Source organism: Mauremys mutica, chromosome 10 (genome assembly GCF_020497125.1).
Source record: "Mauremys mutica isolate MM-2020 ecotype Southern chromosome 10, ASM2049712v1, whole genome shotgun sequence".
Classification (NCBI taxonomy): Eukaryota; Metazoa; Chordata; order Testudines; family Geoemydidae; genus Mauremys; species Mauremys mutica.
Window position 1 is genome coordinate 61,083,978 of NC_059081.1, and position 25,771 is coordinate 61,109,748.

At 47.4% G+C, this 25,771-nt stretch overlaps 1 long non-coding RNA gene across 1 annotated transcript; it reads right to left on the reverse strand.

The window, feature by feature from the left end:
* Nucleotides 1–17,747: 17,747 nt before the first annotated feature.
* LOC123378384 lies at nt 17,748–25,501 on the reverse strand. The gene is made up of 3 exons (XR_006582587.1): nt 24,664–25,501; nt 23,821–24,159; nt 17,748–22,393 (listed from the first exon to the last, which is right to left on the reverse strand). It is a non-coding gene; the product is annotated as an uncharacterized LOC123378384 (long non-coding RNA).
* Nucleotides 25,502–25,771: the final 270 nt, after the last annotated feature.

Sequence of the window (25,771 nt, forward strand, 5' to 3'; positions counted from 1 at the left end):
TTTTCACATTTGTCTTATCTTTATTTTGAATTTTCTCCTTTGATGTTGTAGTTCTTTCCCTCTTTTCTGTCTCTGACTCTTCAGTCACTTACTGTTATTACAAACTCACTTTGTCTTGCATGTTGATTGTTGGCCTTGTGCAATGCTGCAGTTAGATGGCTTTTCCATTTAATTAATATAGTTCTTAATCATACTGGTTTTTCAGATTTCCTGTTTTGCCCATTTCCCCTTAAGACATCTTTGTTTGCGTTAACTCCTTTTTGCATTTTCTGCCATTAAAAAAATTTACCTTCCATCTGGAAACAAATAGGAGTCTCTAGTAAGGGACCAAATGAACTAAGAGTTATTCCAGAAGAGGAGAGAACATCCTAACACTTGAATGCCTTTTTATAATTATGGATTGGACTGGGAAAGTAAAGTAAAAAATATATCATTTTGTAATTTATGCAGAAATGTGTTTTGTGCTATCAGTTGATTTCTTATAAATTACAGTATTTTAGATCACCTTTTCCTGGAAACTTTCCAGTGGCATAGGTCTGAGCATGCCCAGAAAGCAAAGGTTTTCTTTCTTGTTTGTTTTTAATGTTTTACAGATATGAGTTTGTTCATTCCTCCAACCATAAAACATCACAAGTCCTGTTTTTAATAAAATAAAGACTGAATTTTGCATTTTTGTTAGTTTCTTTATTCATGAAGTATGACTTAATATATCATCAACTGGCGCTATTGATTCTGGAGAGATCAACACAATTTATGCTTTTTCATAGACAACCTCTCTTGTCTCATGGATGGCCCAGTCATAATTGATGTGGACATTTATAGTCTCATAATTAGTGACATCCTGGCCCCATTGAAGTCAAAGGGAGTTTTACCATTGACTTCAGTAGAGACAGGGTTTTACCCTATGCTCCTGGGTTAATGACAGCAATTGCTTACATTGAAAGATAATATTTTAGGATAGCATTTAATATATATTCTAGGTGTCTTCAGCTGCTAAAATGCATTTAGAGATGAGTACCAGCCCCATATGACCTGCCAGCTCCCTGCAGACCACCAACCAGTTCTCCACAGACCACCAGTGGCCCATAGACCACAGCTTGAGAACCTTAATTTAATGAGCTAGAGCAATGTTTTTGATGTGTTACAATTTCATGTAGCCTTCCATCTTGAGTTGGACCACTTGGCTTTACTCTGCAATCCTGTAGATCAAACTAGAACTGACCATGGGAATAGATGAACCAAAAGTACCTTGTGCATAAATGCTTTGTTTTTCTGGTAAACAACAGAATTCTATATCTTTTATCTGGTTATACTGATTAAATATCTTTATACTCCCTGCTGCCATACCTCACTAAGAAAATGAGCTCTTATAGGATCTTACAAACTAAACCATGTCAGGTTGGATCAATAAACAGCAAGCTTTTAAAAAACATTGCAGAAAACAGTGGTGTTGGTTCAGTAGGTGGTACTCTTTCTTCTTTTGGCCCCAAATTCATCACTGCACTTAAGCATGTGCTGAAGTTTAGGCATGTGTCATAGTTACAGAGTTTAAGGCTAGAAGGGAACACTAGATCATTTAGTCTGACTTGTATATGACAGGCCACCAACAGTATCCAGCACCCACACACTAAACCCAACAACCAAAATGAGACCAAAGTGTTACAACCCATAGGATACTAGACTATTAAGTGCCACAAGAAGAGAATAGGACTGAGTGAGGTGCACCAGTGCTCAAGGCCCCTGCAATAGAAGGTAATTGGTTCAATGAGACATACCCAGATAATCCTGGCAAGTGACCTGCTTCCACATACTACAGAGGAAGGTAAAAAACACCCAAAATTCTCTACCAATCTGGCATGGTGAAAAATTCCTTCCTGATCCCACATATGACTATCAGATCCCAAGCATGTGAGCAAAAACCAACTAGCCAGGCACCTTAGAGAGAGAATGCTCAGAGCCCTGGCTTAAGGGTTTTGATGAATCAGGGCCTAAATTGTTAGCGAACCAATGGCCCAGTATCATGATAGGAGGCACAATTGGAGGTGCTGTCGATGAATTAGAAAACAAAGTATTGACCATGTGGTCATCAAAGGTTCCATGATACTTTTGTAAATATAGAGATGCAAACCCTGTATCCTAATTCTGATTTGGGTAATGATATGTGCATATGATATTTGTAAGATATTTAAGGTGGGGACCATCTCTTACTATGTGCTTGTACTTTGTATCTAACTCAGTGGGTCCTGATCCTGGTTGGGGCCTTTGGTTGTCACAAATAGTACAAATAATCATAGCCTTTTAGTTTCAGCTGGATACAGTAGAATTTTTCAGTATCTGTCCCAAACTGTTACGGAGCGCTTCTGTATGCTGCTAAACAGCTGTTTCTCTCCTCCACTCCCCGATGTCAAACTTATTTTATGTATATTAAAGTGTCGAGGGGTCCACTGGTGGGGGGAGCACGGGGGAGAAAGTATTCATATGACACCACTATTATAGTCAGGTGATTTTAAAGCTGTTTCAGTCTTTGTCATTGCATTCCCTTCCTAAGGTGCAGAAAATGTAGTCAGGTCTCCCCTAATTTCCCCCAGAAATAATAAAGGTGTAGTTGATAGTATCATGTGTTACAGCTGGTTAGTTTTCATACTTGCTGTTTCATTTCCATTTAAGAATTAGCACTGGTTGCAATTTAAGATGTTGGGTTTAACCGGTTTGACTAGCATGGGGCATCTTGACATACTCATTTTTAACATACTCTTGTGTTGTGATGAGGAGAGGCTCTCTGCTTATTTTCTTCACTCTGTAACCTTGGTACCAGTGCAACAGAAGGCAGGAGTTAGCCCACAGGATGGTTAGAGAATCTGTTGAGTCTCTGTTTTGGCTGAACTTTTACTAAGAAATGTCCAACATCCAAATAAATCTCCATGGTAACCTTCCTGCTCTAGTTATTTCAAATTCAGCTCTTTTGTGCTCCCAGTGTATTATTTTACATAACTAAATGTAAATATTAATAATTTTTACTGTCCATGTCATCCTTTCAGCCCCTGCTATGAGAGAAAACTAGCTATTCTGAGGGGCTGTGTCACATTTCTCTGGTTCAGAGTTAAAGATAAAAGTATTAAAGCAATATGTTGCCATCAACAGACTTTGCTGAACATTTAAAGCACTGTAGTTACAATTTTGCCCTGACTAATCAAGACTAAGTAGTCGCATGGTCCACTGGTGGTAGAAGCCATTGCTTAAGAGATTAGAATCTAATATCTTAAGTTATGGACACAGTTGAACATAGACTTACAAGTTTTCTGTGACAGATGTTTATGGCTTTTAGATTCGCGAGTGTGTCTCTTTAACACCATCATATTTTTCAGTTTGTTCTAGAAAACTGTCATTTTTGAGTTGTTGCAACATATTGTACCTGTTTTATTGAGTGTGAGGTCAGGATAATGTTGCAGCCAAAGTCAGCATATTTTCATTTATATTTGTATACCTTCCATAATGGGTAAATGTTCATACAGTGCTTTGTGGATGTAAAGAATTCTGTAAGTGGTAAGTATGATTATCAAGAATTATTTAAACATTTCATCTGTTTAACACTCTCTCAGTTTAGACTTCATTATTCAATGTGCATCACTTATGAAACGCCATAGCAAAAATCCTACTCTCATGTACTGCACATCTTTACAAGTGCAGCACATTATTTATCTTGGAGATTCCAAAAGGACAGTATCATGAAGCTCAAAGTTTTTTTAAATATATTTATTTGTTTATTTTTGTACTCTCCATTTTTAAAGCCTTCTTAAAAGCTTGAAAAAGATCTCCATTCTTCTTTTTCTATTTAACATATTCTACCTTGTGATTTCCCTCAGTACCTCTCCATTTTTAAATAGAAATTAGCCCCGATGCAAAGATCAGATCCAAAATTTCCCAAAGTTCAGGATGAAGGGGTGACATTTGGATTTACTATTTTGATTCAGCCTCAGGAGGTATGTAATTTTATATAGCTATACGACTGTTCTCTATCAATGTCACCTTTAAGAATAAGGGCCCCACTATCATGTTTGCAAGGGGCACTCCCTGTCATTCTAAGATAACTGCTGTGTTACAAAGAGAGCATGCATGCTCTACTCTCTTGTGAAGGTTACTGTGACCAGGGTCCCAGGGGACCACACTGAAGTTACTCTGGGTGAACTGCAAAGAATGGGGCAGACAATCCCCAAAGCTGGTGGATATACCAATACTTAGATTTACCAAGCCAGCACAAAACAGCTTCTATAATACCTTACTGGTTACCCAGAAGCCAACAACACAGTTCCCTTAAAGCAACCCAGCCTTAGGCCTCCACCCAGACACCCAAGTCAAATATGATGAGGATTACTGAAAATCTTATTCATCGTATAAGAAAGTTCTACCAATCCCAAAGGATCGGACACATTACCTCCCAGATTAATGAATATTCCAGATCTTACCCAAATACACGTTTACAGCCAATTCTTAACTAAACTAAAATTTATTAAAAAAGGAAAAGAGAGCATTGGTTAAAGATCAGTATACATACAGACATGAGTACAGTTCTTGAGATTGATTCGTACTAGAGATGGTGAGCTTTGTAGTTGCAAAGAGTTATTTCAGAATTAGTTCATAGGTTATAGTCCAATGTTTATATTCAAGGTGATTCCAGGTTAGGATTGGAGATCTCAACCTTATGATTTATGCTTCCCCTGCATGAAGCATCAAGCAGGTCTTAGATGAAAAGGATCAGGACCCCAGACATTCGTATACAGTTCCAGGTCTTCTTTGACAGCTTGGAGTCTTCAGCGAACAACAGGCAATTGTAGGGACTTTGAAATAGACCTATTTCCTAAGCATCACCGGTAATTAGCTATATGGATTAACATAAGTCAATTGCCCATTTTCTGCCATTCTCAGGTGATTTGCTATACATTTCAAAGAGAGATGACTACAGTGATATTACTTTGTTTACAGTTCATTTTAATGTTAGTATTTCCTTTTGATCTCTGAATCAATAGCTATAGTGACAGACAGGAACTGTCTGTTTACATTGCTAACATCTAACACGATACAATTAGTATCACCTCCAATTCTCTATAGGTTTGCATTTCAAAGTTCTAGCCTATCTAGCATGGAGTGCTCCTAATTACCATTCACATACTTTTCTAATATGTGTCTAATGGTTGACTCTGGGTCATTTATCCTGCAGGATGCTTAACCATTTCTGGCCATGCATCACACATTGCTCTCTCATGAAGGTTTCAGAGGATGGCCAAGCTTCCCTACCATCATGTGTGTTGCTGTAATCCCAGGATGTCTTCTTGATAGCTGCCCAGCCCCTTTGCAACTCCACAATGTGGGCAGTGGCTCAAAGCCACTGTCTTCCTTTGTCAAACTGTTTATCAATTTGTTTAAATTTAGAGCTGGTTGGGAAATAGGTTTTTTTTTTTTTTAATCCATGGAAAATTTTGATGGAAAAACAAAACACAAATTTTGTCAAAGTTTTCCATGGAAAAGTTTGATTTTTTTTTTTCTTTTGTGGAAAAAAATGAAATATTTTGGCTGAAAACTGAAATATTTTGCTTTGGAAATGCTGCTGTAGTTCTTCATGGGAACTCTTCCATAGGCCAGGCTTCATGGCCAGCCTATATCTCCCATGATGCACCACGACTTCCCCTCAGGGTAAGGGGAGGGGATATCATTATGGGAAGTCCTTGGCCTTGATGTACCATGGGAGATGTAGTCCAGTTGGGGAGCTTGGCCCACAGGCGAATGGGGACGTGACAAACTACAGCTGACATGAACTACCATTGCAGGATAGCCAAACTGAGATACTTGGTTTTCAGGCATTTGGCTTTTGATGAAAAATCAACATTTTCTGTATAAAGCAGACACTTGTGAAAAACACCAAGTTAGTAAAAAACCCAATTTTCTGTCAAAAAACAGTTTTGACAAAACATTTTCAAACAGACTTAAATATTTCACGTTACATCTGTGTTTGCTGGATGTAAATTTGTACTGCATAGTTACTGTTATTATTTACAGCTTGGGTGGTACAATTTTACACAGTCCACATTCCTTCCATTGTTTGTATTCTGTCTCTTTTCTCTTAGTTCTATTACATTTTTTAATTATTTGTTTTTGAAGTCAGTATTTTGTTCTAACTGACCTAGTCCTAATTGAACTTGGTAGACATTTTACGACAAATGTAACAGTCTGATCAGTTCACCAGGGTCTCATAAATCACTTCTTTTGATTTTGAATATATATCCCTTTTTGCCAATTTGAACTAGAGTGTGCATGTGGGGTGGCCCCTTCCTCCATAAATTGGGTTGCAGGTGGCTGTGATTAGAAAGAGGCTCAGGGAATAGAAATTGAATCAAAGGTTCTTCGAGTGCTTGCTCATATCAATTCCAATTAGGTGTGTGTGCACTGCATGCACGATCGTTGGGAGATTTTTACCCTAGCAACACACAGTGGGTCGGCTGAGGCGCCCCCTGGAGTGGCGCCTTAATGGCACCGAATATATGCCCCGGCCGACCCAGCGCCCCCTCAGTTCCTTCTTACCGCCTGTGACGGTTATTGGAACTGTGGAGCGCAGCTTAGCTGATCTCCACTCTCCCTAGCATTCGCTTTAGTACCTGTTAATAGTTTCTGATTAGTTGTTAATAGTTCTTTATAGTTACTTAGTATAGTTAGATTTAGTTTACTTACTGGGGGGAATGGGGTCTTCTCCCCTGTTCCGGTACCCAGGCCCATGCCTGGGTCTCAGGGTTTCAAACCCTGCTTGGCTTGCCTGAAGCCGATGGCAATGGGAGACCCTCACGACTCTTGCCTAAGGTGTCTGGGGGAATCCCACCAACCGGACAAGTGCCGCATTTGCAGAGCCTTCAAGCCAAGGACCAGAAAGGAGTGGGAGATTTGAATCGTGCTACGGCCAGTACCGATCGGACTCCCGGCACTGCTCCCAGTACCGGTCAGAGCGGCATTCGACCTGGAGCCAATCCCAGTGCCAGTCTCACCAGAGGTCACCATTGAGATCCAGATCAGGCTCCCGGTACCGATACGACCGCAGGCCCCGATCGATGTTTCTGTACCATTCTGCCTCACGCCCCCAGTCCCCGGCACCGTACAGCACCAGGGTACTCGGCGCTGACACATACAGCACTGCCTTGGCCGTCTCGCTCGCAAGGTGGCTACCATGCCCAGGACCAGGGCGAGGGCAGTGCAGGCCGGTGGCTGGAAGAAGGCCAGGACCCAGGCCAGGAACCCCGACAGTGGTTCCACCCCATCAGAGCCCCGAGTACCAGAGGCCAATGTGTCTCTCCCCCCCGCCCCTGCGGGGGTTCTGAGGTGATGGCTCCAGCACCAATACAGCCCCACGCTCCTAGCGTGGTGGACCTTAAGCAACAAGATCCTCCACAAGAGGACTTCATGCAGGATCCCTTAGTCCCGGGGGTATCTTCCTTGTCCTCCCATGCTGAGGCAGTGGCAGGGACTATGGTTTCGCGCCCTCCTCCTATGGACCTCTGCGCCCACCAGGAACTGCACACAGGGTGGCGTGCAATATGAACCTCCAGGTAGAGGAGGTGGTGGAGGCAGAGGATCCTGTGGTGGACATTCTGTCCGCAGGGGCACTGTCCAGAGTGGCCCTCCCCGTTCTACGAACTACACAGGCCAATGCCAAGACAATCTGGCAGTCGCCAGCCTCTATTCCACCTACGGCCCAGGGGATAGAAAGGAAGTACTTTGTCCCTTCAAAGGAATATGAGTACCTCTATACGCACCCCCAACCCTGCTCCCTTGTCATGGCTTCAGTCAACGAGAAGGAGCGGCATGGTCAGCAGGCCCCGGCGCCTAAATCAAAGGATGCTAGATGCCTAGACTTGTTTGGGCGCAAGGTGTACTTGGTCGGAGGCTTGCAGCTCAGGGTGGCCAACCAGCAGGCACTCCTGAGCTGAGCTGACTATAATTCGTGGCACTCTATGGAAAAATTCAAAGAGTTGGTTCCACAGGAGTCCAGAGAGGCATTTTGGGGCTCTAGTAGAGGAAGGCAAGAAGGTGCCCAGAACCTCCCTACAAGCCTCTCTGGATGTGGTGGACTTGGCAGCTAGGACCATGGCCTTGGGCATAGCCATGTGCTGCATTTCGTTGCTGCAGGCCCCTGGCTTACCACCAGAGTCACAGCAGACCCTCCAGGACCTGCCCTTTGATGGCCAGGGCCTATTCTCCAAAAAGACAGACTCAAGGCTGCAGAGTCTGAAGGACTCGAGAATTGCCAGGCACTCTCTGGGAATGCATACCCCAGTAACGCAGAGAAGGCCCTTCAGACTGCAGCCTCAGAGATCCTACCCTCCCCCTCGGCCAAGACAGGACTTCTTTAGAAGACGCGGCCGAGGTGGTAAAAGAAACAAACTGGGCACCAAGCCAGCCAAGGTCAGGGCCCTCCTAAGCCATCGCCAGGGCCTAAGCAGAACTTTTGAACGTGCACCCGAGGACGGAGCACCAGTCTCCATTCAGGATCCTTCCCCACCTTTCCAAAATCATCTCTCCCATCTCCTCCATGCGAGGTCCTACATAACATCAGACTGTTGGGTCCTACGCACGGAAAGGGGATGCTCCCTCCAATTTGCTATTTCTCCTCCCTCCCACCCTCCTTCCCCATCCCTCTTCAGGGACCCCTCTCACGAGCACCTCCTACAGGAGGTCCAATCACTCCTAGCTTTGGGATGATAGAGGAGGTTCCGGGAAAGTCAAGGGGCAGGTGTTTTTACTCCCACTACTTCCTAATCTCCAAGGCCAAGGGCGGGCTTTGGCCCATCCTGGACCTATGCGGACTCAACAAATTCATGGTAAAGTTGAAGTTCCGCATGGTCTCACTAGGGACCATTATTCCTTCCCTATATCCTGGAGACTGGTATGCCGCCCTCGACATAAGGAACCCTCTAAATTTTCTGGAACAAAATCTAAAACAGATTTAGCTGGACATTAGAATACCTACTGCAGGGTTAGCTAAATTTCCTAAATACTGCAGGTGCCACCAACCATCAGCTCACCAGTCCGACATCAATTCCCCCCCCCAACCCCAAGTTACAAAATACTGGAACAATACATACAAAGGTCAGTCCATATTTCTGATTGTAACTATCTGCCCTTCTCCAAAAGTCTGTATCCTGGAATTAGTGCAGAAATTACATCTTGCAGCAAACACCAAGAAATGGGTATGGATGCATCTATGTGAAAATCTATCATACCTCCAGTGTGTTCAGGATGGGTGATTAAGTGGTAAAACACAGTTCTGATGGAGGAAATAACTGTGTCACCTCCAGAATGGCAAAAAATTACATTCAAATGTGGTGTCCCATGGATGCATTGATGCTATTGTGACAGTAAAGCAACATCTTTTTTAAATTATGGCCCCAATCCTGCAATTCATTGTGTGCAGGTGGACTGTTGTTTTTGCATGGAGACCCACTGAACAGGGCCAACTCCAGGGTTTTTGCCGCCCCGAGCAGGAAAAAGGAAAAAAAAAAAGCCGTGATCGCGATCTGCAGCTCTACCGTCGCCACTTCAGTCTTCGGCGGCAATTTGGCGGCCGGTCCTTTGCTCAAGAGGGAGTGAGGGACCCGCCGCCGAATTGCCGCCAAAGACCTGGACATGCCACCCCTCACCGTTGGCTGCCCCAAGCAGCTGCTTGCTAGGCTGGTGCCTGCAGCTAGCCCTGGCACTGAAGTCAATGGGGCTGTCCAAGGACTCAGCAGTCTGTTCACATGGAATGCATTGCAGGATTAGAGTCTGCATTTGTAACTAGTACACTCAGAATTAATGGTCATGCACAAGACCTTTCCTGTGTCCAGATTAAAGAAAAAGAGGGTGTGTGTAGAGGGGGCAGAAGGGAAATCCCAGAAACAAAAGTGATAAAGCAAAGGAGTTGTATTCTTGCAGTCCTTCATCCTCAGATCAGTAATATGTTCATTACATTAATTTAAAGATCTTGCTTTCTGCATTGATTTTATTTGTTCTTTGCATTCTCTTGAAAAATGAGTAACGAATGTAAAAATAGAGAAGAGGAAAAATTTTAGATGGGACATGAAATGGTGAAAGGAGGGCTTCTAGTAATCTTACAGCAACATGCATTGGACCTAATCCAAAGCTCATTGGAATCAATGGAAAGATGATTTCAATGGGCTTTGCATCAGACTCAATGATTTTGCAAACCCATACATCCAGACACTATGGTCTTTGGTAGGGGTGAAGATAAGCCAGTTTGCAACAGCTCATTGAGCCGGTACCTTATTTGAAACTGCCATCTTGTGCCCCAGAATCCAAGATTTAATTTAAAAAGTTGTCTCTAAACTTTTATGAATGCAAAGAGTTAACATTGTGAACTGAGTGTAAACTGGTATAATGATGCCTGAGTCTGCAGAGGGCCTGAAACAATACCTAAGGGGTGTGTGCTGCTTCTTTAATTCTGTAACAGTTATCATACTCACAAGACACAAAGGGATAGCTCTTACAAAGAGCTGTACAATCCCATCTTGTAGCATCTCAGATGGATGGAGATCAGTTTGTGGGCAGAGCGCAGGAGAGCTCTCTTTTATTTCTGTCTAGTTGGTTTGATCCAAAGTCAGCTGAAGTCACTGGAAAGACTCCCATTGATTTCAATGGGGTCTGGCTCAGATCCTAAAATAGGATATGGTATGGTATGCTACAGAGGTACTATTTTTGCATGTTTCTCTGTTTCTTTAATATATTAATTATTTTAATAGGCAGTTATTATGGGTGTGGAAATGCTGCACATCAACATAAAATATGCCCATTTACATATACATAGACCTATCTATCTATTTCCTACTAAAACATCCCCAAAAGCCAGTTGCACTAAAGAGCTCCATGGCCATTGCCTCCAATGTAGACATTCTGTATTTTCTGTAACTTGAGTGCAGTTTTGTTATGGGCTTGCATAACTGGTAGCATAAAATCAAAGGTCACTTCCTCTCTCTTTGCTCCGAGCTGGCTTATTAATTCTTTCTGTATTCTTAACTGCTGTTTTGACAGTCTTTGTCACAACACAGATGACCACATCAGACATGCTATCAGAGCGCCTACTCATTCCAACTACAGTGCTGCTTCAAGCAAGCTAATGATAGCCTTGTTTTTGCGATCCATATATAAAGACCATTTCTTTGTAAACCATATTAGAAAAATTATAGTAGTAGGAAATGTTCTCTATCAAACATTATTACAAGCTACCTGGAACCCCAAAATTCCATATTTATAGATTTAATTATAGAAGTAGTTTGTCTAATGAAATAAGAATATGAAAGCCTATTAATGCATTAAAGATTGAAACATCTTAAAATTATACGGGATGGATTACAGCAGACATAAAACACAATTTTGGTTTTATTTACATATTTTCCCTCCAGGGTTAAGAATGAGGAATATGGGGATATACTAACCAGGTGAAAGAATATACATATTCTTCTTCGAGTGATTGCTCCTATCCATTCCATGTAGGTGTGCGCGCCGTGCGTGCACGGCTCTTCGGAACATTTTTAGCCTAGCAACTCCGGCGGGCCGGCTGGCGCCCCCTGGAGTGGCGCCGTCATGGCGGCGGATATATACCCCAGCCGGCCCGTCCGCTCCTCAGTTCCTTCTTTCCGCCCGTGACGGCTAGTAGGAACAGTGGAGTGATCTGCTTTCCTCCACAGCCTTAGCGTTCTCCGATCGTTAGTGTATATAGTTATCATAGTTGTTAAGTCTTGTTAATAGTTCTATAGTTAGTGTTACGATAGTCATTAGGGAATTAGAGGGGTTAGCCCTCTTCTTCCGCCCCGGTGCGGGCTTATGCCCGGACCGGCGGGTTTCAAGCCCTGCGCGGCTTGCCAGCGGTCTATGCCGGTGAGTGACCCGCACGACTCCTGCCTCCGCTGTCTTGGAGTCGCACCGGTCGGACAAGTGCCCCATCTGCGTCGCTTTCAGGCCTCGCACGAGGAAGGAGCGGGACTCACGGTTGAAACAACTCCTCATGGAGTCAGCCCTCCAACCGCCGGCACCGGCACCGACGGCGCCAAAGACTGCCTCAGCTAGCAGCGCGCCGACCGCACCCAGCCGCCCCGGTGCCGAGGCACCTCGGCACCCGGCACCGAAGACCCGGCACCGCTCCCTCTCCCCGGGAAAGAAGCGCAAAGTGCCGAAGACGGTCTCTGAGAAGCACAAGAGACCGTTAGCCCAGCCGCCTCCGACTGTAACGGTGCAGGCTGAGGCTGTGCACAAAACGTGCACCGTGCCGTCGACTCCGGCGCCGCAAGGCCCGTCGACTCCGGCACCGCCCAGCTCCCCGGCACCTACCGAGGAGGAGCTGAGGCTGCCGTCCACGCCCGAGGCGTTCGCGACGGAAAGACATTTGATTGACCTTACCGCTGATGCAAGCGCTCAGCTGCCGTTGCCACCGGTGCGGACTCTCAAATCTATTGGGAAGCCACTTATGATGCGCCCCCCGTCCCCGGCCGACCGAGCTGATCGCAGCACCGCCGCCAGATCTCGATCCCGATCTCGCTCACGGCACCGCTCTCCACCGCACCGGGCACGACGATCCACGTCAAGACGACGCTCCCCGTCTCCTCGCCGGTCGCAGTCCCGGTACCGCTCCCAGTCGCGGTACCGGTCGCACTCCCGACGACGTTCCAAGTCCCGGTCGCCGAGTCGCCGGCACCGCACCAGGTCCGGCTCCAGGCACCGCGAGAGGCGTCGAGAGTCACGTAGCCGCTCCAGGCGCCGCCGCACGCGGTCCAGATCCGCATCCCGGCACCGTCGGTCGAGCTCCCGGCACCGTCGGTCGCGCTCCCGACGCCGCAGGTCCAGCTCCCGGGGCCGCCGGTCCAGCTCCCGGGGCCGAAGGTCGAGCTCCCGGCACCGCCGGTCGAGCTCCCAGCACCGCGCCACGCGCAGGTCCCGTTCCCCGGCTAGACCACGTGACGACCGGCAACGTCCGTCGGCACCGCGGGGGCACTTTACTCCGGCACCGGACGTCCGGCCGGCCACCGCTTCGGCTCCCCCCTGGCCATCAAGAGAGCCCTCAGTCGCTTCCCCCGAGGGCAGCGCAATTGACTTCCGGGCGGGGTCCCTCCCACCAGAGCATGGACCTCAGCAATGGGGATTTTGGGTGCCTTGGGCCGAGCATGAACAGGGGCCTCCCCTTCCGCCGCGGCAGCCAGGCTCGGTGCGGTCGGTACCGGTAGCCACTGTCAGCAGGCCACCTCCGTCCCCCACTCCACAGGCCGCCGCCCACGGCACGCACTTGGGGCATGAAACGCGGGCACCTATTCCCGCAGACACGGAGCAGGCACCGGAAGAAGTGCTACCGGGTCCTTCCTCATCCTCCTCCCCCGATGAGGCGGTGGCAGGGGCGGCACCGTCGGAACCTCCGCCGATCGACATCAAGGCGCACCAGGACCTTCTCAGAAGGGTAGCTAAGGCCATCAACCTACCCGTGGAAGAAGTCCAGGAGGTCGATGACCCCATCACGGACGTGGTGGGAGCGGAGGCCCCCGTGAGGGTAGCGCTCCCCTTCATCCGGACAATACAAAAGAACAATGCCGCTATCTGGCAGTCGCCCTCCTCCGTCCCGCCTACAGCACGCGGAGTTGAGAGGAAGTACTCGGTCCCCCCGAGGGGGTACGAATACCTTTACGTTCACCCGGCTCCGGACTCTCTCGTTGTCCAATCTGTCAATGACCAGGAGCGACACGGACAGCCCGCCGCTGCACCAAAGTCGAAAGAGTCCAAGCGCATGGACTTGTTAGGCCGAAAAATTTACTCAGCGGGCGGACTACAACTCCGCATCGCTAATCAAATGGCCCTGCTCTCAAGATATACATTCAACATCTTGGGCTGCCTAGGGAAATTTACAGAGCTCACCCCGCAGGATTCCCGCCGAGAATTCTCGGCACTGCTGGAGGAAGGAAAGCTGGCGTCCCGAACCTTGATTAAGGCGGCGGTAGATGCAGCGGACTCGGGGGCCAGGACCATAGCATCAGGGGTAACCATGCGACGCATTGCATGGCTTCAGTCCTCTACTCTGCCGCCGGAGGTCCAATATACGCTCCAGGACCTTCCTTTTGAGACGCAGGGTCTATTCTCAGAAAAAACTGATACCCGCATTCAGACCCTAAAGGACGGCAGAGTGGCGATCCGCACATTAGGAATGCACACGCCGGCCACCCAAAGGCGTTCCTTCCAGCGTCAACCTTATCGGCCCTATCAATACAACAGACCTCGTCCGCCTAACAATCGGCGCTCAGCCCCCTTCCGCCGCAGACCATCGGGCGGGCGGCGTAACCAAGCCCAGGGATCGTCCAAGGCCCCTCAAGGCCCAAAGACGGCCTTTTGATGGGACACCCGAGGGCCGCCCACCTCTCTCCAATCAGGATCCACCCCTTCTGTTTTCCGATCGCCTTTCCCACTTCCTCCAGGCGTGGTCATCTGTAACATCAGACAGCTGGGTCCTCAGCACTGTCCAATACGGCTACCGCCTACAGTTCATCTCGCCCCCTCCCTCCCACCCACCCTCCCTGTCCCTCTTCAGGGACCCCTCTCACGAGCAAGTCCTCTTACAGGAGGTCCAATCTCTGTTGAGCGTGGGTGCCATCGAGGAGGTGCCTCCCAGCAGGCGGGGCAGGGGATTCTATTCCAGATACTTCCTCATCCCCAAGGCGAAAGGAGGCCTTCGTCCCATCTTAGACCTCCGGGAGCTCAACAGATACCTGTGCAAGCTCAAGTTTCGAATGGTAACCTTGGGGTCCATTATCCCTTCCTTGGATCCGGGAGACTGGTTTGCTGCCCTCGACATGAGGGATGCCTACTTTCATGTGGCAATCTACCCCCCCCACAGACGCTTCCTGCGCTTCATCGTCAACGAAGCTCATTACCAGTTCACAGTGCTCCCCTTCGGCCTCTCCACCGCGCCGAGGGTATTCACCAAGTGCATGGCGGTCGTCGCCGCAGCCCTCCGCCGTCGTCGCATCCACGTCTACCCATATCTCGACGACTGGCTCATTCGGGGCCGCTCCCACGAGCTGGTGGCGAATCAGGTGACCGAGATTCTACATCTGTTCCGGTCTCTCGGCCTGCTTGTCAACACCGAGAAGTCCCTCTTAGTTCCAGCGCAAAGAGTGGAGTTTATAGGAGCGGTCCTCGACTCCAATCTGGCCAGAGCGTGCCTCCCTCGCACTCGGCACGACACGTTGGCCTCCCTCATTCGGGCACTGCAGGCCTTTCCGACGACAACGGTGCGATCCTGCCTCCGCCTCCTGGGTCACATGGCAGCGTCCACATTTGTGACCGCACACGCCAGGCTGCGACTTCGCCCATTCCAAATGTGGCTGGCGTCGGTGTACTGCCCTCATCGCGATCCCCTAGACATGGTGGTAACGGTGGCAAGGCCCGCTCTCCAGACGCTCACCTGGTGGCTGGACCCGGAGACGGTCTGCGAGGGAGTTCCGTTCCGCCCGCCTCGCCCGTCAATCACCCTGATGACGGACGCCTCGGCACTCGGCTGGGGGGCTCATGTAGGAGACCGACACACCCAGGGTCTCTGGTCACCCCAGGAGCTCTCCCTCCATATCAACGTCCGGGAGCTGAGAGCCATCCGCTTAGCTTGTCTCGCCTGCAGAACCGCTGCGTAGCGGTCTACACGGACAACACCACAGCCATGTTTTATGTCAACAAGCAGGGCGGAGCACGGTCCTCCCCACTTTGCAACGAAGCATTGCTCCTCTGGGATTTCTGTGTAGCCCACTCAATTCGCCTCGAAGCGTTTTTTCTGCCAGGAGCGCAGAACACGTTGGCCGACCGCCTGAGCAGGTCCTTCGCCTCTCACGAGTGGTCCCTTCGCCCAGATGTGGCTTATTCCATCTTCCAGAGGTGGGGCTTTCCCCAGATAGACCTCTTTGCTTCACGGACCAACCGCAAATGCCACAGGTTCTGCTCCTTCCAAGGTCAAGCTCCAGGCTCCCTCTCGGATGCGTTTCTCCTGTCATGGACAGAGCCTCTTCTCTACGCGTTTCCTCCGTTTCCGCTCGTCCACCGAATGTTACTCAAGATCCGGAGAGACAGCGCCCGCATCATACTCATCGCTCCGGCCTGGCCGAGGCAGCACTGGTATACCCTGCTGCTCGAGCTGTCGGTTCGGGAACCCATTCCCCTTCCGCTGTGGCCGGACCTCATAACCCAGGACCTCGGCAGGCTTCGTCACCCGAACCTGCAATCGCTGCATCTTACAGCTTGGTTCCTGAGTGGTTAACCGACGCAGAGAGAGATTGCTCCGCAGCGGTGCAGCAAGTTCTGCTCGAGAGCAGGAAACCTTCAACGCGAACTACTTACCTCGCCAAGTGGAAGCGCTTTGCCCTCTGGTGCGACCAGAGAGGTATCAACCCTTTCTCGGCCCCCATCCAAACTGTCCTCGACTACCTTTGGTACCTGAAAGGTCAGGGTCTTGCAATCTCGTCCCTCAGGGTGCACCTGGCAGCGCTGTCAGCATTTCGACCAGCTATAGGAGGTCGCTCGATCTTCTCCAACCCGATGGTATCACGATTCCTTAAAGGGTTAGACCGTCTCTACCCGCAGGTGCGTCCTCCTGCTCCGACATGGGATCTGAACCTGGTCCTCGCCCAGCTCATGGGCCCACCCTTCGAGCCCCTCGCTACGTGCTCTCTCCTCCACCTTACCTGGAAGGTGGCCTTCCTCGTGGCAATCACATCTGCCAGACGGGTCTCAGAGCTCCGCGCTCTGACGGCGGGTCTCCCGTATACCGTCTTTCACGGGGACAAGGTGCAGCTCCGACCACACCCGGCCTTCCTCCCCAAGGTGGTGTCGGCCTTCCACCTCAACCAAGAGATCTTCCTCCCGGTCTTCTTCCCGAAGCCGCATGCCTCGCCTCGGGAACAGCAGCTGCATACCCTCGACGTCCGCAGAGCACTCGCGTTCTACATCGACCGCACGAAGCCTTTTCGGCGTTCGTCCCAGCTGTTTGTGGCAATAGCTGACCGCATGAAAGGCGAGCCAGTTTCCTCGCAGCGGATTTCTTCCTGGGTAACGTCCTGCATCAGAACGTGTTACGAGCTTGCTCGCGTTCCCCCGTGCCGACTCACCGCACACTCGACGAGGGCACACGCCTCATCGGCCGCTTTCCTGGCCCATGTCCCCATCCAGGACATCTGTAGAGCGGCCACCTGGGCCATACCTTCGCGTCCCACTATGCGTTGGTGCAGCAATCAAGAGACGACGCAGCCTTCGGCTCTGCGGTATTACACTCCGCCACGTCTCATTCCGACCCCACCGCCTAGGTAAGGCTTGGGAATCACCTACATGGAATGGATAGGAGCAATCACTCGAAGAAGAAAAGACGGTTACTCACCTGTAGTAACTGGTGTTCTTCGAGATGTGTTGCTCCTATCCATTCCAATCCCGCCCTCCTTCCCCACTGTCGGAATAGCCGGCAAGAAGGAACTGAGGAGCGGACGGGCCGGCTGGGGTATATATCCGCCGCCATGACGGCGCCACTCCAGGGGGCGCCAGCCGGCCCGCCGGAGTTGCTAGGCTAAAAATGTTCCGAAGAGCCGTGCACGCGCGGCGCGCACACCTACATGGAATGGATAGGAGCAACACATCTCGAAGAACACCAGTTACTACAGGTGAGTAACCGTCTTTTACTACTAATTGGCACTGAAATAATACTTTACATTTTTTAAATGTTTCCAAACATTTTTAATTAATCCTCAGAACATTTCTGCATTGTAGTTAAGGTGGGGAAACTGAGGCAGGGAGGTTAAGGCCAACATTTTCAAAAGTGCCCCGTAATTGTGTGTGCCCCAATGTTTGGCTTTCCAACTCAAGACAGATAGGCCCTTGTTTTTAGATGGGCTGAGCATCCAGGACTCCACTGAAAGTCAGTGGGCGCTCCAAGTGGTCAGAACCTCTGAAAATCAGGCTGTCGGGGCCCCAATGTCAGTACCCAAAAGCATTATTAGTGGGCGTGTTTGAAAATTTGGTCAATAGTGACTTGCCAAGGGCCACAGAGGGAGTCAGTGTTAGAGTGTCAGGGAGCATCAGGGATAGACCTCAGGCATCATGACTCGTGCCTGTGTTCAGACCACTAGCTAACGGCAATGACCCCTGACTTCTCTCCTGCCTCCAGCCAGACTTGCACCTGTGTAACTAAATGCAGTTTGGGCCCTAGTTACGTAGGTCCAGATTCCACCCCCCTTGCTCACAATGAGTAAAAATTCTGTGAGTAGCCCCATTGAAATCAATGGGACTATTCTGCAAATAAGGAACTACTCAGCATGAGCAAGGGGTGACATGGGGCTTATGTATGCAGTGTGCTAATGATTTTGAAAATGTTTTTTTTTTAATAAGTAAGAGTCCTGTCTCTCTCATGAATTCTCTCTAAGCGATCTCTTTAAATATAAATGACTCTGTACCACATTTAGTACTATCAGATTATTTTGTTAAATTATTTACCCCTTTTTATCATCAGTCAGAGAACTTTTATAGAAATGGGAACAGGATCTTACTCCTAGTTATTTTTAACAGCTGCCAGCGTAAAGTCTAATCCCTGTGACGGGGCTCGTGAAGCCTTGCAAAGCTGTTGCACTGTGGATTTTAATAGAATCACAGAAATTGGAAATGAGGAAAAAAGTTCTGTGAAGCCTCCAGCTCCACCCCATCTTGGTCCCTGCAGTGTAGTTTTGCACGTTACTACTGAAGTCAGTGAAAGTTGAGGGCACTCAGCACCTCTTGATAGGTCCTAATCATATTGCTGGATCCAGTCCTTAGTCTGTGAACTTTAAACAAGGGGAAAGCTGACATTTAGGAAGGTTCAATTTAGCCTCATGCATTTTTTGCTTTGAAGTAAGACATGAACTGGCAAACAGGCAACATGTCTTATTATGTGTATTAGGAGCCCCAGTCCAGGATCAGGGCCCCAGTTAGTTAGGCACTATGTGCAGATGAAGAATAAGGATGACTGTTCTTAGCCTGGAGAGCTCATAATTAGAGAGGGTTAGAATTCCTCCAATGGAACATTTTTCTGTTGAGCATGCCAATTTGTCTAAATCAAGAAGTTTTTTTGATTTTGATGAAAATCTGATGGAAAGCAGGCAGGGTAATGATGGAACCTATCTGGTTTCCTGCCAGCTCACCTGCCTAACTCCTTAGCAGCTCACCTGGTGGGGTGAGGGAGAGGCAGGAGCCTGTAAACCATGGGAAGGTCAAGCTGCCAGCCTCACAGTTCCTTGGCACCCCAGGCTTCCAGGGTCCTGAGGCAGCCAGCCAGGTGCACTGCCTCAGAGTTGGGTACCTCAGGTCTTCCAGCGTTCACAGCTCTGGGGCAGTGTCACAAGGTTCACTCACTGTTGGGGCATCTCCCTTTGGCCGCTCTAGGAATTAGCTCTTTCCAGGTCTGACACCCCCTTCTTCCGCTCATCCGCACTCCCTGCCGCCTCTCTCTCTCTCTCTCTCTGACTCAAGGTGTTCTCTCTTTGTGACGTAGCGCTCTGGCCAGGTCACTGTACAGTCCTCCCCTTCCAGGGTACCAGAGTCCCACTGGATCAGCTGTTTCAGGCAGTCTTCTCTTCTTCCCAGTGTGTGCCACTTCCCCAGTGGCTGATATGGGAAGCTGGGCCCATCCACTTCTCCGGGTTCATAAGGGTTCCTTGTGTCCATCAATGGTCTGATTGCTCCCAGACTCTGTTGCTGTTTCCCTAGACTTCTTCCTGCTTCTCTGCTCTTATCTCCTGACTTCCCTCCTCTCTGGGTTTATCAGCCCAAATTCCATCCTCCCAGGGAGTGCCTGCAGACTACCTAACTCTGTAGCCCCTTTCTGCTGCCACCTTCCTGGCTTTATACCAGTCCCACCTGTTCCTTATCAGCTGGGTTCTATCTTCAGTCAGCCTTTCCATCCCAGTCTCTTCCCCAGTAATTGATCTCACTTAACCTGCTCTGCCTCGTGTGGGGTGGATGCCTCATCACAGGCAGCTAGCAGGCTGACTGCCTCCAAATCTGTGGCTCGGGGGCAGCCAGCCAGTGTGACTGTCCGGAAGTCCCGGGGACCCCAAGGCTTCCATGGTCTGCAGCTTTAGGGCAGCTCAGGGGCTGCCCCAGAGTCAGAGCTCCATCCTCTTTTATGGAGAATTTTGAAATTTTTGGTTTTTGTTGCAAATCGGAATGAAACTAAATTTTGAAACATCAATCTTCCATGAAACTGAATTTTCTCTGTGTAACTCTAATCACAATCTACATGACAGATAGGACACAGCAAAGAGTCAAAACAGACAAATAGTGTGGGGAAGGCTTTGATAACAAAAGGAAGTGAGTTGAGAGGACATGAGCACTTCTCTTTCTCTTGGTGCCCAGCTCTTTTCTCTATCCCATTCTGAAATAGCCATCTGAATTTATTGTACAATCCAGTTCCTCTTGTCAAGCCAGGCAGGGACTGGATGATTAAGTACGTAATTATTCAATCAGCATACAGGGCTGTCATTAAGGTGACATATGGGATCTTTCATAACTTAAATAACAGTATAATTTTTGTTCCCCTTCTAGGCTCGATATGGCTGAAATTAAAAATTATGATGTAGTGAAAAATCCCTTTCTCTCTGTATCTCATTCTGCTGTGGTATATTTCAACTTCTCCATTTGGTGCTAATCAGAACTGACATTTTTTTCCCATGGAAAACATTCACTGGAATGTATCTCTGGATTAAATTAATAATTTTATGTTGGAAATGCCCATTTTGTAGTTGATACAGTAGAGTGACTTCAACCACTCTTCTAACTTTTTCAGGTTTTACAGGTATATAGAGTGTGTCCAGAGGATGGCAGAGGAGGCATTAACTTCTTGCCCTAGCTAGAGGAAGAATTACAGCAGCCTGCCTTGAGTGCAGGGATTTATAGGGCAGAGCCATCTTGGAGAACTGTGCCCCACCATGCAATGGCTCTGACACAACTGCTATTGAAGTCACTGGAAAGACTCCCATTAACTTCAGTGGGAGCTGGATCAGGCCCTAAAGGCAGGCAGAGTCAGAGAAGAAAGATCTCTGGGGAGAGGTCTGTGGAGGATGGAGGGCTGGAGTGGAGTGAAAGTGACTTTTCCCTCTTCTCTGGTACATGGCTGAAATGACCCACACATTACTGATTGTTTGGACTTGGCTGAAGCAAGCCAGTTCATATAACACTGAATTTTGGCCAGTGGCAAGCCCTGTTATATTTCTGCTTGGCTGTTCAAGGAAAAGGACATCCTTTCTGTTCATTTTTCAGTTTTATGCTAAAGCACACCACAGAGGTGTGTACATTCTACATAGGCACGTTGTCCATAGAACATGTTCTATGAGTTTTTGGACCTGCTGCTTCTGAAATTAAACAGCAGTAAAGCCCAGCCACTGTAGTAAGGTTATTCCCAAGGTTGGGGGTAAAAACACAAGAGATTGTAGTTTTATACAGGCAATAAAACTTAATTTCTGCAGCTTACAAGCCATAGAAAAATGTTTTACCACAGACCGGGGTAGTCAATTATTTTTTGTCAAGGTACGGATTTCTTAGTCAAGGTATAGTCAAGGTCCAGACCCCAGAGAAAATAATAATAAAAAATAATAAATTAAAAGATTTTGGGATCCATTCCAAAGCATCTGGCGGTCTGGATTTTGCCTGCAGTCCACCTACTGACTACCGCTGCCACAGACCATAGTTATATACCCTCACAGCCAGCCTTCATTATAAATGTTTCTAGAAGGCAAGGTAATGGACGGTATGTGTGAGGGATTATAAAATACTGATGGGATTAAATTGGTTGTTTACTGATATTGGAAGACAGAGCGCACTAGCTTATATAATAGCCCAGAGGCTTGGAGCTCTATAATACTGAAGAGTATTTGTAATAAAGCTGACAGTAGAACTCTAGAAATGTATCCACCTCTCTCCAAACAGTTTTTCTGAGAGCTCCTAAAAGGCTCAGGAACCTAAGTAGCTTTAGTGATTTGAGGTGGTTCAAACGCATAGCTTGTCCAGAGACAGGAGGCAGAGCTCAGGTGATTCATCCATGGTTGTGGTCCAAAAGGCAAAGCAATCTGGGAGTTCCGCTGGTTCAACAGTGGAAATGTTTTAAAGCCTAAACAGCAGTTTAATATAGTGGTCCTGAAGCTCTGTTCATTCAGGAGCTGAGATGGTCCAGGAACCAGACATTTCAATGGCAGAAGGTGGAGCTGGAGTCCAAGAGGTTATCAGGAAGCTTCTTCCATCAAGGTCAGGAATACAAATGTAGACAGCATTTTTGGAATGTGGACGATGATTTGTCTCGTCCTGTTTTTATACTGCAGCCATCTGACACCTGCGAAGGAGAATGGCAAGAGGTTAAGTGAATCAGCATTCTAACATTGGTGTTGCCACATTCTATTGGAATTCCACTGAAATCAAAATGGAACGTAATGAAATAGTTGGCATGGCACCTATAGAACTGCTTCTTGCCTGATAAATGTGACCACACTATATGACTGAGTCAGGTGAAAGTAATCAAGAGAATTCAAGTCCTTCCAGAGCTGTTACAAAGAGGAGGGGAACTACAGTTAAGAAGAACCACCTCACTCTGGAAATATGGTATTTAAACCACCTTACCCAGAACTGCCTTCAATGTTGAGGAAACATAATTTGAAAGAGAAAAAGGGAACTATGTAATTTAAGACACTCCAGTGGAGAGACGAGACACTCTCCGGAATAAAGTGACAAACCATCCCAACATTTAGGGTAATCTGACTACAATAAATATTGTTACTTGGCTTATCCGGATTATATATAATGATCTGGATGCTTAGGTGATGTCCCTGTGATCTGTCACTCTGTAGCTCACTGAAAAATCCAATCTGGATCTTGGAGGAACATCCTGAAAGCTGTGCAGTATTCCCTAAAAGAGGAATACAGTTCTTGGGGTATTGTTATGGATGTGCTCCTCTGCAAAAACCATTGACTTTTCCGAAGGGAGGAGTATCGTTCAAGAGACTATTGTTAAGATATTGACTGTGATCTCATGTTTGTCATCTTCAAACAGACATAAACTCTCGGTGGGCACGGTCATATCATTACATAGTCTAATTTGGGACTTAATTGAACCTCAAATACCTCTATAAAAGATAATGTTCCATATCCCATGATTATAGTATAGAACGGTGGCTCTCAACCTATTTACCATTGTGGGTCACATCCAATACTACCTGTATGGCCCTGAGGATGTCACATGGGTCTCAACTCTGTGCTGATTGGGCTGCAAGCGGCCCGCGGGCCAGAGGTTGAGAACCACTGGTATAGAAAGATGGCCACATCATTTTTGATACTAAAATGAATGTAAATATGTGAGGGTGATTTTGTTGTGATACAAATCAATACTTCAGTTACTGGAGTTCTATTAACTGATCCAGCAGTTTAGATTGTTCCCTATACACATGCATCACACTGAAAGCTGTGAACTGGATCTTGGAGAACAACATTCCCCAAAAGAGGAGTACTGTACTTAGCATATTCGTCTGGTTGCATTCCCCTGCTAGAACCATGGACCTTCCCAGAAGTAGGAATATCATCCATGAAACTAGTAGTTTCATTTATGGGAGAGCAATGATTTAATCTACATCTCACTTCCCGTGAATATGGTCACTTCTTTACACAGTCTAAATGAGATCAATTGAACTGCATATATACGTACAATCGCAATACTTCATATGTCTCTATCACATAAAATGCATCTTCGCATTTTAAATTCCAACTGACCATTCTTTGGAGATGTTCTTCTGACAAGGCACTCTTCATGGAGAAGGATATTGGATCAGGAAATGGAGTGCTTTTGAAAACCCCGAGTCCAGTAATGCACCTAACTTATCGTATGATTTTTATACGTTATTTCAGTGTGTGATCGAGTTGCAAGGATTGTTGCCTTCCAGGACTATACTGGCTGATCTGGCTGGCTTAATGATGTCCTTGTAACCTTCCCACGTGCATCAATTATAAAGCTGCAGGCTAAATAATACAGAATGACATTCCCTGACAGAGACGTACGGTTCTTGTGGTACTGTTATGGATGCACTCCCCTGCTACAACTATAGACTTTCCCTGAAACAAGAGTATTATCCATTAGATTAATGTGAGGGTATTGACTCTGATCACATTTTTCTAATGTTCAAACAAACCCAAACTCTCTGTGGACATGGTCATTTTGTTACATGGTCCCAATTAAGAAATAATTAGGCTTCAAATACCTGTATAAAGACAAATTTCTACATCTCAGAATTGCACTACAAAAATGCAGTCTTATATTTCAGAATGATGTGAAAATGAATTTTAAAATGTGTGGGAGATCTGGCTGTGACACATCGCCACTTGTGTCACCAGTGCTAAGCTGACTGATCTGTCAGGTGGCCCCCTCACCTTTCATCTCATCAGATGAGAGTTACCCCACTCAGTACGCAGTATATAATGAGTCTCCTCTGTCTGCCTAACAAACTATTCAGAGAATGAACAGAAAGAGCCTTCTGTGTTTATCACTAACCGTATGTACTATTATTTCCACTAGTCATTGAAATTCATAGGAATTGTAAAACCAGCAAAATGACATACCCGCTAGAAAAAAATCTATCAAGAAGGGAAGAGAAACATTCATCCAAACTTCTGAACTGTTGAAATTACTTTGTCACCTGTGATCCATCACATCTGTGATATTATGTTCCCATGTGTTAAATCCCCTTCACTTATGCTTCTCCCACACATCATCCAAACTCAGCTAATGGGAAACTAACAGAGAGGCTCTCAAGACATCCCCTGTTCCTGTGGTTCACAGAGTCTGGGATGTTTTGCTGCTGCTAGACAGCAGCGATTAGCAAAAGCCAATGATATCAGCAGAACTGTTGCATCCTCAGGATGGTGATGAACACCATAGCAAACTTCACAAACAATACAGTTACCTTTCCATTTGGCTGATATTTTACTTGTGCATCCAAACAGAATCACCCCTTGTGTTAGCTCAGCTTTGCAATACTCCACTTGTGCAAAGCTGCCCTACATCTGCTTTACCCACCCAAAAAAAGGTAAGGGAGATCCTTGGGTAGCACCAAGGTCATGTGGCTGGCCCCCATCCTCCCTGCTGTCAGGGCAGAGGCTGTGGCTGGGGATTTTTTATTTTTATTTTTGTAAATTTTTCTGCAGAACACCCTATTTTCTGACCAGCTCTAATAAAAATACATGGCTTGTATCTAAGTGATAAATACCCTTCACCTCTTCCTCTCTTATGTTCTAACCTAAAACCCATTGGAGTCAATGGAAATCTTTCTGACTTCAGTTACTTTAGCATTAGGCCTTTCATCTCTATTCAAACACCAGTCAAGTCAAAGGGATGGCTCACAGCTAACTTCCCAAGGTGTAACCTGCTCCTCTGATTTCCCAGGTCTGCAATGTTGTATTGCTGCTAGGCGGTCTCGATTGGCGGAAGCCAATGGCATCAGCGAGTCTGTGACATCAGCAACAGCAGCAGTGTTCTCATTACCTAGCTGACATTTAATTGGTGTATGAAGGCCTTCTATCAGAAGAATCCCTGCCCATCAGGGAGGACGGCCTTTCTGGGCCCCAGAGGTCTGAGGGAAGAGACCCCACCAGAGGGGAGAGACTGAACCTGGTGGCTGGTCTGTTGCCACCATGCCTGGATGGGCTACCAGAGACTGAGAAGCTCTCC